We start from the raw sequence: 14802 nt of genomic DNA, 5'->3' as shown, positions 1-14802 counted from the left end.
AGGAGCCACTGCAGGGAAAACACTCTGAACAGTCATCACTTGAGAGGGTGGGAGACAGGACTGGGAAGGAGCAGAAAGAAGTCTCTGGGGCGCTGAGAGTGTTCCAGCCCTGACGGAGGCGAGGGTTACACGAACACATGCAGTTAGCAAAATCCAGCAAATACGTACTTTACAATGGACATTTTATCGTATACAAATTTTACCCCTGCAAAAAACAAACGCTAATGATACACATGTTAAAGTATTTGGGGACAAGTGCACTGATGTTATTTTGAAAATTATTTTTTCAAAAGGATTAATGGATAGAAAAATGCCCAAATAGATATGCATTAAAAACATGTGTAGTAATTACATTAATAGTAGAATTTAGGTGATAGGTACAGGACTGTACACAATAAAATTGTTTCAACTTCGCAACATGTTTAATAATAAAATGCTGGAAAAGCACACGACACAGTGTTAGGATGGAATGAATACACAAAGGGCTCTGAGAGGGCACAAGCAGAGAAAGGCACCTAGCGCCTACAGTTAAAACCAAATAAAATTTAAAATTCAATTTGTCAGTCTCACTACTCACAGCATAAATGCCACTTAGCTAATGGCGAGTGTGTGGGACAGTAAGGGTGATAGAGAACATTTCCCAGCATCACAGAAAGTTCTCCTGGACAGTGCTGGGTTGGGGGGACACTGTGTTCCCGGAGGTCTCCCCTGAAGGACAAGTGAGAAGGATGGACCTATGTACCAAGCCTGAAGAGGGAATCCAGCATTCCAAACACAAAGAACATCGTATCTTTATAAAAGCCAAGAACTCAAGATTAATGAGGCTTTCAAGAACTCAAAGTCCAGTACTGCAGCCAGCTCTCCTCTCCACCATGCCTTCGTTACTGAGTGGGTCTTTCTCACTACTATCTCTTACTTTCTCTGCTAGAAGATGCCAGTAAACAGCCAGAAGGAAAGAGGGAAATCAATAAAGTCCCAGTGACAGTAACTCAGGTAACATGATGCTGACTAGACCATGGAGTACCAGCAGCGGAAACAGAAATAGACTGCAGAGAAAAAATACAAGAGAGGAAAAGGCTACCCGCGACTTAGGTCAACTGTCTGGACAGGGGCCAAGTGAAGAAAGGAGTCCAGGAAGACAGCCAGAGCAACCTATCTCAACAACTGTCTGCCATTCCAATCATCAAAAGCTAGTGAATTTCTGATTTCACCTAATACAGCCAAAAGCCAAATGAAATACACTTTACCTTATTCTTCACCCTACTAAACAAGGTAGCTTTTCATATGCCCAGTCTGCATTTTCTGGGTTTCTGTGTAGTGTTTCATTACACTGGTTGCCTGCTGGAGCCCTCTAAATGAGGAAGGAAGGAAGAAGGAAAAAAAGAGAAGGAAGGAGGAAACCTTAGATTGGTGGTCTCAAAAACTCAGCGTCCTAAAGCTGTAATTCAAAGAGATAAAATGTACCCCTATGTTTACAGCAGCACTAATCACAATAACCAAGACATGGAAACAGTCTAAATCTCCCTCGACAGATGAGCGGATAAAGAAGAAGTGGTCCATACACACGATGGAGCACTGCTCAGCCATGAAAAAGAACGGACTAATGCCGTCTGCAGCAGCATGCATGGACCTAGAGATTATCAAACTAAGTGCAGTCAGTCAGAAAGACAAATACCATACACTCAAATGTGGAACCTAAAATACGACACAAATGAACAACAGACTCACAGGGGTACAGAGCAGACTTGCAGTGGCCAAGGGGGACAGATGGCCTGGAATTCTGGGATTACCATTTTATATATAAAATGGATAAACAAAAAGGCCCACTGTGTAGCACAGAGGACTATATTCAATATCTTGTGATAAACCATAAAAGCATATGAAAAAGAATGTGTATTTATACAAATATATGTATGTATAACTGGCTCGCTGGGCTGTAGAGCAGAAACTAATACAATATTGTAAATCAAGTATACTTCAATACAATAAATTAAAAGAAAAAACAAAACTCGGGGTCCTACAAAGTCCTATTTGTTTGGGGGCAATAATGTAAAAACGTCTAACCTATTTAAGAGTATGTGGATATAATCTGGAGAAATTAGTTGGGGGTTTTCAGTGAACTAGGAAAGCATTATTATTTTTCCCATTTAAAATGAAGACACAGGCTCCTAACCTGTATCTTCAGATAAAGTCAGTATGCCATATAGATTTAGAAACTGATTATATTCAGAATGTGAGAGTCAATTGTAGTTTCACCTAATTCCATATCATATCCAAAAATACAACCTGCTTTTCATAATGAAGATTATGGAAATTAACGTTTTACTTAACAGACGTTACTGAACACTGTGTATAAAATTGCAGCCTTAACAAAAATGAATAAGAAAGCAACGAGGAGAATCCTACAGGCTTTAGCTTTAGGAGAACTCCCTAGCCTACAGGGCAATCACTGATTCGAGAGAGGCTATTTTCCAGCATCATGTTGGAGTTTCCACCGGACTGCCTTCAAAATAACCTTGGGGAGGAGGATGAAAGCATAGACAAAATACATCCACCAGGTGCTGGTGATTTTTGAAGTAGGGTGACAGGACACAGCCATGAAATGAAAAGACGCTTGCTCCTTAGAAGAAAAGCTATGACCAGCCTAGACCGCATATTAAAAAGCAGAGACATTACTTTGCCGACAAAGGTCAGTCTAGTCAAAGCTATGGTTTTTCCAGTAGTCATGTATGGATGTGAGAGGTGGACTACAAAGAAAGCTGAGCGCTGAAGAACTGATGCTTCTGAACTGTGGTGTTGGAGAAGACTCTTGAGAATCCCTTGGACTGCAAGGAGATCCAACCAGTACATCCTAAAGGAGATCAGTCCTGAATATTCATTGGAAGGACTGATGCTGAAGCTAAACTCCACTACTTTGGCCACCTGATGCAAAGAGTTGACTCACTGGAAAAGACCCTGATGCTGGGAAAGATTGAAGGCGGGAGGAGAAGGGGACAACAGAGGATGTGATGGTTGGATGGCATCACCAACTCGATGGACATGAGTTTGAGTAATCTCCAGGAGTTGGTGATGGACAGGGAAGCCTGGCATGCTGCAGTCCATGGGGTCACAGAGAGTCAGACGTGACTGAGCAACTGAACTGAACTGACAGGACACAGTGGTACATGATACTATTTTCTGTATTTTTAAGATTTTCCAAGAACAAAATTTAACTTAAATCCTTTCAATGAAGAATTGACTCACTGATAGAAATTACCTCTTACATTAAAAAAAAATTTTTTTTGAAGAAAGTAGTCCATAGGAAATAGAAAAAAGCAGTCACCTACTAAACACATGAGCCTACCTCCCAACAGGCTCAAAGTCTAGAAATGACAAGATTTATTTAAGGAGATACATGCATAACCTCACTGAAAAACAAAATTCTTTATTAAGAAGAAGAGGGCCATCTAAAAAAAAGAAATTTTGGAAAAATTCTCAAAACATAAAGCGGACAGGATGAGACTGGTGGGCAAAATCATATCCAAACACCTTCTCAGGAGAGGTATGCCGTGGAGGCGGCTGCGAGAGCTGAAACCAGGGAAAGGAAGGAAGGGGTCCTGGAGACTTCTCAGCCTCCAGACAGGCAGTCAGCCTTCTCTCACAATCAGAATTCAAAGACAGGCAACAAGCAATTCTGAAAAACAAAGATGAGCATTAAAAACCTATCCTTATGAAACCAATACCAAACAAGAGAATTAAGGATCCAAAATTGGTGGAGCTAATAGGAAAAACATTCCAAAAATGAAGATAACTGACATCCTTACAGACCCACAGGACGCAACATACATTAAAACACAGCCCGGTGTCCACGCAGACCGCTCCAACAGTGGGGAGGCCGTGGAATAAAGACAGACAAGCAACTCATTCCTGCCAGAGGAAAGGAAGCGGTGCTTAATATAGTGCTTAGGAGTCAAATAACTCCTCCCTGAGTTAAAACATAAAAGGCAGGAGAGCAGTCCTAAACGACAGAAAGCCTCCAGCATGCCAAAATAAGATCAGGCAAGCAGTGCAAAACAAGTGCAGAGGGCTTGGGCAGGACCAAGCTCAACTTTAAGGCATCAAGAAGAGGCTCCCGGCTGGCAGGATGGGTCCCCCTTAGCCTCGCAGGCTATGGTAAGAAATCTGGATTTTACTCCAAGAGCAAAGGGACATCATTGGATGGGTTTCAGCAAGGAACTGACGATCTGATTTACATTTTAAAAAGATCACTTTGGCTGGCCATGTGGAAAACAGATTAAAGGTGGGCAGGAATGGAAAGAACTGTGGTGGTGTGAACCACGGACAGCAAGTTGTATTAGAGTAAACGTGTTCAGATTTCACTGATGCTTTAAAAAAGAGGATATAGTATATATTTCTGAATGGTTTAGTTTTTTTCTCTGGTAAGAATGTATTCATGTGCTTATACAATAAAAGAAAACAAACTGAGCAATGTGCTTTGTTAAAGATGTACTGATTATCACTTGAAACCGAAACTTTTAGAGAATATTTGTTAACACTAAAGACATATTTTATAACTAAGCAGCCAGTTAAGTCAAGAAAGAAGAGCAAAATAACCCTGTCTCAAATGTTTCTGTTAGACTGTAGTTCAAAGGTATAGCATTATAATCAAATACTGCAGGGAATATTTTTAGATGATATAGATTCTAAAACTGAAAGCAGTCCTTATCTTTCATAAACACTAAAATATTTATAAACGACATGATGTCATGTAAAATGTTCTGAAATAATCCACAGGTACAGATGAAATAAGATTGGTCAGGGGTTGTTAATTGTTAACACGGGGAGAGGAGTACAGGGAGGTTCATAATATCATGCCCCACCTCGGTAAATGTAGAAAATTTCACACAGTAAGGTTTTACTTTAAATCTTTTTTGGGCTTCCCTGATAGCTCAGCTGGTAGATAATCCACCTGCAATGCAGGAGGCCTCGGTTTTCGATTCCTGGGTCGGGAAGACCCCCTGGAGAAGCGATAGGCTACCCACTCCAGCATTCTTGGGCTTCCCTTGTTGCTCAGCTGGTAAAGCATCTGCCTGCAATGCGGGGTACCTGGGTTCAATCCCTGGGTTGAGAAGATCCCCTGGAGAAGGGAAAGGCTAGCCACTCCAGTATTCTGGCCTGGAGAATTCTACTGACTAGAGTCCATGGGTTCGCAAAGAGTCGGACACAACTGAGCAACTTTCACTTACTTAAACCTTTTTAAGGGATGGGGTAGGGAAATTAAAACAATTAAAGGCAGTTTATTTCGATTTTTAAAGGTAAATTCTAATATAAACTCTACCTCCACATAAACATTTACAGTTCCCAGTATAAAGTTTAAAAGACTGTACATCACATGTACAAATGTGTGTACAGAAAACATGTAAAAATGACACTAAAAAGAGACTGAACTAGGGATCGAGTAAGAATGGTGAAAATGCTGGGGCTGAACTCTCTAACCATCCAGTCTGTTACAGCTGGTAAAATTAATTTCAAAGGCAAGCTGATGGATTTATCTATGTGCTCGCAACACGTAAAGGAAGCAGCCTTTCAATTATCAAGAAGATTTCAAACATCTCCCATTTAATTTTCTCAAAGGGACAATCAGATCAATGTACTCAGTAGAGGATTTCAGATTGCTGGAGGAAGTAAGAAATTTGGATAGGAGTAAAACTATTAGTCACAGTACTTTCCTTATCCAGTCATGAAAATGTCTAAGAGGAAAGATGTAACACAGAAGGAAATTAAGAAATTTTTTTTAAAATGCTGAATATTTTCAGAATATCTATTTCACTTAGTTTTCACAACAAACCTAGAAAGTAAACATCTTTCATACTTTGATAACTGAGGAATCTAAGGCTCAGAGAAGTCACCCAAGCTACCTGCAGACTCATGGTAACTGTCAGAACATGACTCAATTTCAAAGCCTAGCTTTATTTGCAGCACAACTCAGAAACCTTTCTGCCATATAAACCAGGCTAAGCTCTCTCTCCACAGTTGCTCAGCTTTGCATGCTTCACTCACCCAACCCATCATTTAACGGAACATTTTAACCACAATCTGTTCCAATCTCAGAGGTAGACCCTGAGGTTTAGTGGGAGCCAAGAGTACACGTGCAAAGTTCTTTCAACTATTTATTCCAGATGCCTCGGGCCACACGTTCTACAGAGAGCCACTGCAGTTTCCCACTTCAACAGTGCTTGCCAGAGGCTGGGCCAAACCAGCACTGCCATCCCTCCCCATGGCACCCTGGAGGGTGCCTCGGCCACCTGCCGCGACGACTGAGTGCCCCTCACAGGTGTGCCCAAGCGACCACCAGGACTCCGGGGCCGCCATCAACTGGCAGATCCACCTGGCGTTCCTCGCCTCCTGCATCTCCCTGGCCATGCCTTGCCGCTTTGATCCTGACGGTGTGGCTGCAAAGGATATGCCCAATATCCCCTTCAGCAGTCTCACGAGGACAGAGAATACGCTGAGACACTGATGAAGCGACAAACCAACAAGGAGGCTGAATCGCAAATTCTTCAGGGTATCAAGAAGCTAAACCAGGAGGACTCGGCCAGCGGAACACAACAGAACACGTGTTACTTCTGAAAAGCACCTGAGGGAACAGCACAAGCTGGTTACCGACTAAACAATACCTGCTTGGGCTACTTCCCTGAGACTCATTACCTGAATGAGCAGATGAAATCCAAAGACCTGGGTGACCACAACACCAGCGTGCACAAGATGGGGCCCCGTGAATCTGGCACAGCAGAGGATCTCTCTGACAAGCACACCCCGGGGGACAGCGACCCTGAGAGCTGAGCCCCAGCCTGGCTTCCCACAGCCACAGGGCCACTTTCTCGGTCACTGAGGCTGTGCATGCATGTTGGGGTTACCGTGACCTTTTCTGTAAGTTGGACCAAAACATCCACCTGGGCTCTTTCATTTGCACTAGTCCTTCAAATAAAGCAATGAGGTGTCCCTCCAAAAAGGTCAAGTTCCTCTCCAAACTAAGCTTCTCTTGCCTTCTATGATTGAAAGCGGTACCCAGCATTTCTTGTGCCTTTTACCTAAAACTCAGACCCTTATTATGTTACTATCTTATCTAACATCACTTCCATCTAACAATGTGATAAGTAAATACCACTTCCTCTATAAAAATTTCAGTCTTCCAGGGAGAATTAATTATTATTCCCCCAGTGCACCTCGGTCACTTTTCCATAACTGAACTTGCCACAGTGTTAAGTGGTGGCTGCACAGCCCTTTTCCCCCCCAAAAGAGAGGACATGCCTCCTAACTGGGGTATTTCCCCACCTTCCTCCAGGTCCAGCCCCCTGCTATGGCTAGAGAAATCCTCCCAAAATGCATTCCTAATAACAATTCTGCAGTGTTTGCACAGCACTGGCGAGATTCAGTCCAAGTCCCTTCAGATCTAAAGGCAAACAGGACCCTGCATGATCAGGTCCTTCATCTGGGTCCAGCCTTATCAGCCCTCACTTTCAAGCACTAAAGACTCTGCCTGCAATGTGGGAGACCTAGGTTCGATCCCTGGGTCGGGAAGATGCCCTGCAGTAGGGAATGGCAACCCACTCCAGTATTCTTGCCTGGAGAATTCCATGGACAGAGGAACCTGGTGGGCTACAGTCCATGGGGTCGCAAAGAGTTGGACACGACTGAGCAACTCACACACACACACACACAGCACAGGGAACAGGCAGAACCTCCCTGAACACACCAGTTCTCACGATGCATCCCTTTCAACTTGCTGTTCCACAGAAATGCCTTCCTCACCTGCCCCCCTGGCAAAGTTCCCTCCTCCATCAGGATTCTGCCCTCAAACGCCAGTTCCCCTGTGAAACTTTCCCTAACTAATTCAGTGAGAAGGTGGGGACAGTTCCTCCTACACTGTGCATCCCTCCACTCACAAGCACAGGACTTCACTCTGCAATCCCCTAGCCTCAATAAGCTGACCTGCACAGCTGGCCTGCCAAGTCCCAAACAGACCAAAAGCAAGCCCGAGAGGAGGAACTGTCTTTTCTTCTTTATATACCACTGAGTTCAGTACCTTGCACAAAGTAGGTACTCAATATTTACTGAATGAATGTAACTAAATTCCTTCTTTCTTAAATGTATTACAGTTCATCAATATAACAGAATCTAAGGTACACAATAACAATTATAAAAATCAAACCCACCAAAGATTCATACAGACACTAATATGTTTCTTTAAAAATTGTAAATGTGGCTGCTTCTGCAGTATCTCAACTGTGCATTTTAAGCCATGGATAATTTTTATTCCTTTGCCACATCCTGGGAGACAGTGACAATGAGAGAGGCCTCCTACTTCTGAGATAAGACAACCAAACATCCTGCTGTCTCCTGAGCAGCATTAAACAAACCAGTTTCTCCACAGACAATAGTCAGCCAAATATACAGCATGGAGGGGGAAAAGGTGAAGCAGCTACGTCTTTTACTGAAGTTATAACAGTATTAGAGTCTGTCATATTTTTACAGAGCAAAAACAATTTTAAGAAACAAAGTTGAGGGCTTAAAAAGTATGATGCGCTGAGAGTCACAACCAAGACTGGAACAACCAGACTGAAAAAGTCAAGAACCAAAGGTCAGAGACGCTAAGGCTCAAGCCAAGGCCAGGTGGCAGAAGGGAAGCTAGCCCGGGGGGCTGTTCAGGCTGGAGCACGGAAGAGTGTCAGGGAGACAGAGAACTTTAGGATCATTCTAAAACCGAACACAGGCAGGGAAAAAGAACATAATGCGGCGGGGGGGAAAAGCACTGTCTGTAAAAGGTCCTATCTAAACCCAAGATCAGAGCAAGCCGGGGCAGAGAAAGAAGCCTCAAGACAGAAACACAGAGAACAGTGGAATCTGACTCTCTCCAAAGAGCAGGAAGTTCATTATCTTCACAATTTCACAGTCGAGTAAGGACCAATGACAAAACAGTTTTAATAAAAATACACTGAGCTGGAACCCCTAGACCTTGCAAGCATCTCTTTCCAATCACCCTAACCTAACAACTGTTTTAGTATTCAAAGCCAAAAGCTCCCAGGTGGCACTAGTGGTAAAGAATCCACCTGCCAATACTGGAGACAGCAGAGACACGCATTTGATCCCTGGGGCGGGAAGATTCCCCGGAGGAGGGAAGATCCCCTGGAGGAGGAAATGACAACCTGCTCCAGTATTCTGCTACAGTCCATGTTGCTGCAAAGAGGCGGACACAACTGAGCACATGCGCACACACACACAGCCTGACTTACAACTGAGCATGTGCGCGCGCACGCGCGCACACACACACACAGACTTAAAGGAAGACAAGGCTGAATTAGGTAGCAAGTACATATGAACTACGTCTACACCAAAATTTTCCTGGGTAAACTAGGAAAATAAGATCTGTTGTAACCACGTTTGCTCAATTCCAATGGACTTTAGTCTTCGCTTCAGTTAAATGTGAAAGCATACATGTTGTGATGGGTTTCCTTTTTCAATGAATTTCAACTTGGAAAATCAGTTTAGAAGGGTTCATATAAAAAAAAAGTTAGAACAGTCAACCTCACTAATCCATTTTGAAAACATTTATTGCAAATCTACTCCATGTCAACATAGTTTAGGTACAGAGATAAGAGCACCTTCCATAAAGCTTATATTCTAGAGAGGCAGACAGACAAGAAATACAAATCAAGTAATTGAGGACAACATTAAGTTTTATGAAGAAAACACAATAAGGCAAAGGGAGGTTATTAACCGACCTAGAGCATGCTTCTTAAATAGTATGTCAGGGCTGAAATAACGAACGCTCATTTGGAAAGCTGTTCTCTGAAACCTTCAGAGTATAGGAACAACAAGAATAAAGACACCTACATCAGAAATGAGCTGGGCATTTGGAAGTCAAGTTGATGTGGCAGGAGCGCAGTGAAAGAGACGATTAAGATAAAAAAGATCTAAGTAAATAGGAGGAGTCCGATACATAAGGCTTTGCAGGCTCTACTGTGTTGAGAAGAGAATAGAAGATAAGCATATAGCGAGAGAGACCACCAACGACTCTGAAGTTCCGCTCTCAAGAGAAACAATGATACTGTTCAGTAGCTAACGCGACACTTCACATCGAAGCCCAGTTTAAGACGGACACTACAGCACGCTGGAGCGCTGATGTCAGTGACCCAGCAGAGGAAGGAAGCGATGATACAGGAGAAAAACTGTAGCTGTAGAAGCAGTATTTTCAGATGGTGACAGGAAATGGGATCCAGGGCATAAGTATAAAATTGGATTTTGCCAAGAGGAGGGATTTTTTTTTTCAATCATTAATGTTAAGAAAAGTAGCAGAATGGGTATAAATACAGGTAGGCTACTAAATTCCGAGGTAGAAAGAAAAAGAAACTGCCCTGTGATGGCTTTCATTTTCTCAATAAAGACAAAAAAGTCTAAAACCGCAGTCCCCAACCTTTAGAGTGCCAGGGACAGGTTTCCTAGAAGACAATTTTTCCACGGATAGGGTTGAGGAGGGGAGATAGTTTCAGGATGATTCAAGCTCACCACATTTACTGTGTACTTTATCTCTATTATCATCACATCAGCTTCACTTCAGATCAACAGGCATGAGATCCGGAGGCTGGGGACCCCTGGATCACAAAGAATGAGGAAGAGGGACTTTCCTGGTGGTCCAGTGGCTAAGACTCTGAGTTTCCAACGCAGGGGATCTGGGTTCCATCCCTGGTCAGGGAACTAGATCCGGCATGCCACAACTAAGACCTCGTGCAGCCAAAATAAAGAAAGAGGAAGAAAAGAAAGGAGGATTTCAGCTGGAGATTTAAAGAAAGAAGAAAAAGTGTGAGACACGGACTTTCAAGAACACTAGGGAACTGTAGGAATTGTAGGGAGGAATGTTAGCAGTACTGAGTATGCATTGGAAATAGAGACTATAGGCTTGAAATGAGACCTGCCAGCAAGGTTATCTTCATTTCTCTCCATCCATGATCAGCTCTGAGGTTCAACAAACCAGCTGGCCAGGTTGAATTTAAATCAGTTCAAATTTTGGCACGTGAATAAAACCAAAGATTACACGGACAAGAAAATTAAAGGGTGCTTCCAATGGACTGACTACAAGATGGATCATGAAATCCACATTGAGCAAGTAGCAAGAGAACACAGATGCTTCACAAAACATGTGTTATATCCCCAAGTTGTCTATAAATGCAAAGACAAAAGCCAAGAGTTCTATACTGCATGTATCTCACCTATAAAGAACACTATGGTGAAGCCTCTGCTAACTGATTAAATCAGTCTTTGTATTCTAGAACTCTGAATAACACAAACTCATCAGATTTTTAAAACTTATCTTCAAAAATTTAAAAAGCAGCATCCCAAAGATCTTGAAAAATCCATTTATGGCTGACATGATGTTTTTGTTCTTAAGAGCAAGTGACTGCGTTCCCATGATATTTCCATACAAAGAAAGATTAATAACTGGACAATAATCAAAGGAACACTATGGCAACAGAAATTAAACTTAACCACAATTCATTAACTTCATATGGGAAAGTAAAGCCTACTGACTATTGGCCATCCCATTTCAGCACAACTCCCCCCATCCCACAGAAACTAAACTACTCCATTTCTGGGCACTTGTTCAGTAAGTGCTAACTAGTCAAGCGAATTGGGACCTGGACACTACTGCTAAATAATAGCCTATATCATTAGATGAACTTAAAATAATTTTCTAGAAGCTCTCTGAGAGTCTGCTAGAATACTTAGTTTACAGGAGTTCCCCCTTATTCTCAGGGAATACATCCCAAAATCCCCGTGGTTATCAAAACCACAGATAGTACTGAACCCTATATATACATTTAGGGCATCCCTGATAGCTCAATTGGTAAAGAATCCACCTGCAATGCAGGAGACCCCGGTTTGATTACTGAGTCGGGAAGAGCCGCTGGAGAAGGGATACGCTACCCGCTCCAGTATTCTTCAGCTTCCCTTGTGGCTCAGCTGGTAAAGAATCTGCCCACAATGCGGGAGACCTGAGTTCCAGCCCTGGACTGGGAAGATCCCCTGGAGAAGGGAAAGGCTACCCACTCCAGCATCCTGGCCTAGAGAATTCCATGGACTCTACAGTCCATGTGGTTGCAACGAGTCGGACATGACTGAGTGACTTTCACACACACACTATGTACACATTATATTTTCCTATTCATACACACTTATCATTATGATAAGGTTGATTTATAAATTAGACACAGAGATCAACAATAGTAAAATAGAACAATTATAGCAATATACTATAATAAAAGATGTGAATGTTGTGCCCTCTTCTCAAAACATCTTATTGTACAAACGGAATGCCTTTTCCATCTTACCTAAGCACTTATCACAGACTGTGACCACAACCTCTGTCGTCTGAGGTGCAATGGCCAAACTAGCACAAATTAACTTTTTCCTTTTTCACAATTTCACAGATAGGAGATTGATTCTTACCACAGATCTTAGCAACTTAGCATACAGTTTTGTTTTGTTTTTTCTTTCCTAACTAAGACACAGACTTTTTTCACTTAAAGGCAGCAGTTTACAGCTTCTCTTGGCACATCCAAACTCCCAAATTGTCAGCATCTCTAGGTTTGCACTTTAGGGCCATTATTAAGTACAAGAAGGGTTACCTGAACACAAGCCCTGCAGTAGTGCTGATAATCCAGATGGCTACTAAGTGACAGGCTGGATACAGGGGACAAAGAGATGATTCATGCCCAGAGCAAGACCGCGTGAGATTTCATCATGCTATTCAGAAAGGTTTGCAATTTAAAACTTATGAATTGTTTATCTCTGGAATTTCCCATTTAATATTTTCACACCACAGTTTACCACAAGTAACCGAAACCAAGAAAAGAGAAACCACAGGTAAGGGGTAGGGGGTATATAAATTACTGAAAGTCCTTTGCTTATAATCTTCATATTTAAATAATGTCAAGAAAATCCTAGCGAGCACAGTTCACATAAAAAGTATCACCACCTTTTGTAACCATTCTTTTCCCAGTGTCCAAAGAATATGGTTTTGTCAGGTCAGTTCAGTGAAATAAAGATAAACTGCGTACAGAAAGAATGTTAAGGAAGAAAGAGATAAAAGAAGGTCTGGTTCCCAGGTTATGTTCCCACTTAAATCACCAAATAGAACACACCATTAGCAGAGAATTAAAATAGCTCCTTATCTGTAACATAAGAATACTAAAGTAGATAATACAAAAGTTTTCCTTCTGCTCCAAAAATTCTATTCCTAAACTAGTGCTTCAGACTTCCTTTTTTCAAAGGCCTTTTTGAAAAGGGGTGCTAAAAGATTCAACCTTTCAATTCATGAGCCTATTAAATACTTCAATTCTCTGAATTACAATTAATAGAAAAGCCTAGGGGAAAAAATAAGTATTTTTAAGTCAGACAAAACTAGGCCCCTAAGCTAATTATTGGGGACACTCTGCAATACAACTCTTTGTTTCATATTCACTCTTCTCATACCTGTTCTGTTCCTTCTGTCTCCAAGCCTTGGGCTCAACAGTGGAATCAAGTAGTCCTAAATGCCTCCAGAAAGACTTAAGTTAAAAAACTCAGACACACAACTTGGGAAAACTGGAGCTGACAGCTTGCTGTCAGAGGTTCTTTCCTATCTTTATATCTCCATCAAATAAAATAGATATCTGATTTACACAACAGATACCTAATTTAACTCCACTGCATAACTCATTATACCAGTGATTCCTTTTTAGATATGCAAAATTTCAGGTCCCACCTAGACTTACTGAATCAAGGACTTTGGGAGTGAGGCTCAGCCCTTTGTTTAAAAAGGAATCCAGGTGACCACACACTCAAGCTGGAGAACCACTGTATTAAAGATGTCAGGAAATTCTCTTCCTGTTCATTACTGCTGGTGGCAAACAAACAAATAGAAAGGCTGAATTTTCTCAGCTGCCACTACTTACAAGTGCTTGGGCCCACAGGATACCCTCAGCCACTTAACTTCTGTCTCCAGTCCACAAGCAAGATGAACTTTAAAGTCAAATAATGTAAGTTCAACTTATGTCTCTTAGAGTTAACAGCTATGTGACCTTTTCCAAGCTAAATTCTTAGAGCCTCAGTTTCCTCATCTGGAGAGTAGAAACAACATCTTGTACCTCCATGAACAGGAGACAGCTTACAGAAAGGTGCCCAGGAGGGTGCCAGTCACCGTCAATAAGTTTACGAACTTTTTCCTTTCTTCTCTACCACCTGGACCAAGTCCTGGCTACTTCACACAGACAATACCCTAAAGAAGACAGCACTTTGGCACCCCTTTGTGAAATGTCACCACGCGTTCCACGTTGGGTGAATAGCTCTCGGGTGAGGTTTTCCTTCTGGAAAATACTACAAGATAGATATGAAGTGTTAAAGTCCTACAGAATCATATACAGAACAGTGATTCTAAAAAGACAGCCTATAAGCCAGTGGAAAAGGCAAATCTTACACAAGTGTATACCTGTGTAACTTAAAATAATAACTCACATTAAGCAGAACATAGGCAACTTTCTCTTCTAAGTGAAGTATCAGTCCATCATTGGTGTCCAACTCTTTGCAATCGCAAGGACTGTAGCCCACCAGGCTTCCCTGTCCATGGAATTCTCCAGCCCAGGACACTGGAGTGGGTTGCCATTCCCTTCTCAAGGGTATCTTCCTGACCCAGGGATCAAACCCAGGTCTCCCGCGCTACAGGCGGATTCTTTACCATCTGAGCCACCGAGGAAGCTCAACTTTCTCTTAAGTGGCCAAAATTAATTA

The 14802-nt window shown here is 42.2% G+C and overlaps 1 protein-coding gene across 3 annotated transcripts in view; it reads right to left on the bottom strand.

The window, feature by feature from the left end:
* DNAJC3 (DnaJ heat shock protein family (Hsp40) member C3) overlaps positions 1–14802 on the bottom strand; it is a 61474-nt gene that overhangs the window by 44697 nt on the left and 1975 nt on the right. The window lies entirely within an intron of this gene.

This window comes from Ovis canadensis, chromosome 10, assembly GCF_042477335.2.
Source record: "Ovis canadensis isolate MfBH-ARS-UI-01 breed Bighorn chromosome 10, ARS-UI_OviCan_v2, whole genome shotgun sequence".
Lineage (NCBI taxonomy): Eukaryota > Metazoa > Chordata > Mammalia > Artiodactyla > Bovidae > Ovis > Ovis canadensis.
The sequence above is the reverse complement of the archived record's forward strand: the minus strand, read 5'-3'. Positions and strand labels throughout refer to the sequence as shown.